This window comes from Oratosquilla oratoria, chromosome 6 (genome assembly GCF_046742065.1).
Source record: "Oratosquilla oratoria isolate Oo_2021 chromosome 6, ASM4674206v1, whole genome shotgun sequence".
NCBI classification, from domain to species: Eukaryota; Metazoa; Arthropoda; class Malacostraca; order Stomatopoda; family Squillidae; genus Oratosquilla; species Oratosquilla oratoria.
The window spans coordinates 14,209,995-14,214,994 of record NC_134782.1 but is presented as its reverse complement, the minus strand read 5'-3'; positions in this window follow the sequence as shown (position 1 = coordinate 14,214,994).

Sequence of the window (5,000 nt, the reverse complement as noted above, 5' to 3'; positions counted from 1 at the left end):
TTGCATACATAACCGGGGACCGGCCACAACTCTTTCCCTTGAGCTCACATTCCCTTAGTCTAGGGATTGTGCTCAGTGGCTTTTGAGCAGAACAACTTATGTTTTATAAGGGAACGACATTATACGAAGCGGCAACAATAGTGGTGGCGACAATGGCGGTGTGACGGTGGTGATAGTGATGGACAGTGGTGATGCTGATTTCGGTGACATTAATAGATGCACAGCTCCTAAAACTGACTGATCACTTGGTTCCACATCACCTGGCTGGTGCTACAGGCGACCCGAAGCTATCACCATCCCTCCGTATATTTTGCCCTCTGATGAATTCCAGATGATATTCTCTCACGACGAGCGGAGGCGATGGCACACTGGCACAGCCTTTGACGTGTGATTCCTCTGAGGGATTACTGAGTGTATCTCCAAGTGTCCTGTGACTGAAAGGGATAGAAGGATTCCACAGGAATCGATGTTAAGGAAGAATAGTAGTAGAGCAAGTTGGGGTGGTGGCGGATGGTGAGGGTATGTTATGTTGATTTTCGTTCACGTCTCGATGGTGGTTGTGTATGGTAGTGGTGGTGATGCAATTCGTCACTGATAATTCACCAGCGATTCTCTCCTTTGATGCTGATGATGGGGTCAGTGCAGCAGAAGCGGTGGGTGATTTTAGCGGGAGCTGCCAGGAAGAGGAAGGCCGTGGCTGGACTGTTCTGGTGTGCCGTTGTCGTTGCTCCCGGTCGAGAACACAGGGACTGCAGGAAAAGGAATCTCAGCGGTTTTCATGCGAAGGAGCTTTTAGATGTTAGTGGTACAACCAATTCTGGCAGTGGTGGTGGTGATTGTGTGGGTGATGAGGATCGAGAAACAGTAATTGCGTTGGTAGGTCAACGGTGGGTGGTTAGAAGGATTCTGGTTGGGTGCAAAAGTCTGAGGCAGGTGGTGGGTAGGATGGGGAGGAAAGGGAGCCCAAACTAGGCCTCAGACCAGGTATGGGGGGAAGGGGGATGGGAGGGGGGGGACCGAATCAAGTCCCCGGGTTACCAGGAAACGTTGGACATCCGGGACACGAGTACGAACGGAGATATCGATATTAAGAGAGAAGATACGGAAGGTACGGGAGGGGTGGGATTGACGGATTCACTGGGACTGTAGGATCCGACACACATCGTTCCGTCTCTGCGCTGCACGTTCACTGCTCAAGCACTCAGCCATGCCAGTAGTCCTTGTCACAGTAATATCAGCAGTAGTAGGATGGAGGTGGCAGAGCAGTAGCGGCAGCAGGAGGCTACTACTGACTACTACCGGGGGTCGTGTGTGAGTAGGGAGGGACGTGAGGGAGGGTTGGCCTCACCGTTCCACGGCGACGCGACTACTGCTCGCCTCCTGTGCACCGGGGTCCCCCTGCCTTTGCTCCACCTCTGCGCGCCCAACCGAACTCTCCCGTCGGTTCCTCTCGTAACACCTCTCTATCCCGCTCTCACTCTCGTTCGCTCTATCACTCTCTCTCTCGCTCTTGCACAACAACGGCACTAGATTGCCCTCAAGGATAGAAGAGCTGGTAAACATCAGTCCATAATAACAACTACTTCTTTCTCTCTCTCTCTACATCTGTCTCTTTCTTTCTCCCTCCCTCTCTTCCTCTCTTCCTCCGTCCCTCCCTCTCTCCCTCTCTTCCTCCGTCCCTCCCCCTCTTTCTCTCTCTCTTTCTCCTTCTCTCCCTCTCTTCCTCCGTCCCTCTCTCTCTCTCTCTCTCTCTCACCCACACATCCCCAATTTTTATAAGTCTTCTCCATTTCACTTTCCTCTTCAATCTCTTCGCCTGCGCCTCTTCTCTTTCGTTCTTTGTCTTTCCCTTGTGATAGTTTACCAATACTATTTCCCTGTTTACGCTCTCACTCCTACGATTATCTTAACCCTCACTCACACCTTTGGACCCTTTCCTCAACCCTTTCAATTCCTCATCGACTGCTCCCTGTCACTTTGTGTTCGAGCATCTATCTATCCGTCCGCCCGTCCATCTGTCTGTCTGTCTTTGTTTCTGTCTCTCTGTCGGCCCGCTTTTGCTAGTCCCCTTGTGGTTTAATTTGCCAAAGACCCCCTCCCGTCCTCCCTCCCCGACCCCCGGCACCCCTTTCTCGTGGTGCGCATTTATGCCCAACCAACACCCAATCTATATTTAAACAAAATCAAATAGTCTCTCCACAACGCCCTCATAACACCCCAAGTTTCATTAGATATGTATTCGTATTCTGCACTCATGGTAATTAGCAGTGGCCATCATCATATAAAGGTTATATGATAATACATTTACCACAGGCTTTATGTCTGTTTTCGAATAAGTATAAACAAATACATATGCACTGTATATACACAATGACTAAAATACTTCGGTGCTCAAAAACGCGCTATTTACCCTAAAACAAAAAAACGCACACACGCGGAAACAAACGCCAACCACCAAAATACACGGGCATGCACATTGAGGTACAACAGTCACACCAAACAGACAAAAGTACACCATACACACGTCACACAAACAAACCCATCTACTTCACACAAATACAACCACACAAAAAACCACACGAGCACACACAGGAAAAGCAAAACAACACGCATACCAAACAAACACAAACATAATAAAAAAGCGCACAAATCTCAACTCACGCGCGAACATTAGACAAACACATGCATACACGCATGATATGAATACATAAAACATTCAGTAAAAATGTAAAAGCATAGCATCAAGCATATTAATATCACCAAATCACACATGCATGAAAACACCAAAACCAACAAACATATACGCAAAACATAAACAAAGGGAAACGTTTACACACAGTGACACACACACTGTCTCTGTCTCGACAGAGACTGCAGCAGATCCGAGGTGAATACACACACACACACAAGCAAACACAAGAGCACATTTTGCATATATAAACAAAAGAGGAACGTACACAGACACACAAATGCATGCACATCCACAAAAATATACGAAAACAAAACGTATACACATATATATCACCAGAGAAATGAACTCGAGGAGGCACCGACACCGAAAAGCTCACAAATACACCATACATAATAGTGTAGTGGTTAGTTTCGTAGCTTGGTAAATAGAAGGAAAAAAAATGCAGAAGCACATACCCATTTCCCTAAAACAAGATCATGAACCCAGTGTCGAATATCAATATATTTTGTTAGACATATTTACAAAATATATTGAAAATTGTAAGAATATAATTCTGATGGTGTCTGATTATAAAGAAATGAGCCTGAATAAACGGGAATAATCGGCGAAACAAACGTGGGGTGATTTGCTATTCAATATAGCCATGAACAAAATAGTAACCCAATGGGTCAAAGAAATCCCAACATTTAGAGGATACAACACACCTGCAGGATTGGAATTACAGCTGACTACAACTCTTTCACACAGCTTAGCTATCATGCAAGTCAACGACACAGGATACTCAGGAGTTCCTCCTTGTTTCCTTTATGGACTGGTACTATACAGACATTTTTGAGTTACTGAGTTACTATACCTTCCCCAAATGCACATACAATTATGCTGTGAATCTTCCCTGCCAGTTCTTCTCCTCATTCTTTATGTATCCAGTTGGATATCACGCTAGGTAACCCGGGTGGGGTGGGGGGTTCATTTTTAGTGTCCCTCTTAACTTACGCAATTCTTTTACTTCAAAGTTTATATCTTTTAACCCAACATTCCTATTCCCTCCCTTTTCAACCCCAAAATAATTTTCAATGGCGAAACCCAACTAGAAACATTTGTTCATTATTTTAGTTTGCGTTAATGTTTCTTCTCCCACTAACCTCTGATACAAACTATTCCACGTCTGAGTTGTTGAAATATAGAAATATTTCCTATTTTCTCTGTATCTCTTTTCTTTACGAATTCCCTCCGATCGACTTTCCCAAAGAACCTCTTCAAACCCGTAAATTTTGTATTCCCGAAGTCTTAAAAGGGTATAAGTTACCTCTAAGGTTCGTTTATCTTATTCCTTAGTTATGATCTTTAGATTTATTGCCTCAGCCTTACCATCTCCAAGTAGTACCTTATACCAAATAGTACCTTCACAACTTTGTCATTTTTCACTGCAATCATCACTTACAGTACTTCCCATTTGGAGTGTCTGTCTCTTCTGGGAATTTTGTATTAATCATTTCCTAATTGGATGTCAACGCTCTCTCGACCAGACGCATAATATTTAATTCATTTAGTTTCAGGTAGTCTTGTTTAGGGCCGCGCGGTAGCCCAGTGGGTATCGTGTCGAACTCATAAGCAGAAGGTCGTGAGTATTTCCGGGATCCACTGCGTGCTTCCTGCGTTGGTTCCCGGCAGCCTTAGCCAGGTGAGAAGGCGACCCAACATCGGCATAAAAAAAAAAAAAAAAAAAAAAAAAAAAAAAAAAAAAAATTGAAATTACTCCAACCGACAGGGATAGCCTTTTCAGGGGTTTCTCACTTCTCCCTTCGTGGGAATGGGATGGTGAGTTTTTTAATCGTTTTTCCTTTTTAACCTAACCGTTGTTGAACCGACCACGTTTGTATATGCCACTTTTAATTTCCTTCCATTACTTCCTACCTTGGTTTGATTTCTTCTAACTTTCAATCCATTTCATCAGATTCAGGTCTAAAACTCCAGGATTTTTATTTAATTTTATTTATTTACTAATTCATTATCTATTTATTCATTTATTTTTTGTTCTTGGTTCATTCCTTTCCCTGAATTCAGTCACTAATTTTCCTGTATTTCTCTTTCCTCGGTCGTATCTCCCCTATATACAAATGTTTTTCTTAATTGCTAGTTTTCGTATTTCCCTGATTGTTTCATTTGCCGTGTCTTGTTTCCTGAACTTGGTGTTTTGTGACTGTGCCCCTCCTTCGCTGTATCTACCTAACCGAAAACACATCATCTTAATCATCTTGTGCATTGGAGTCACTGCCCACAACTTTCGATTGTGTTTATGTGTAGGGAT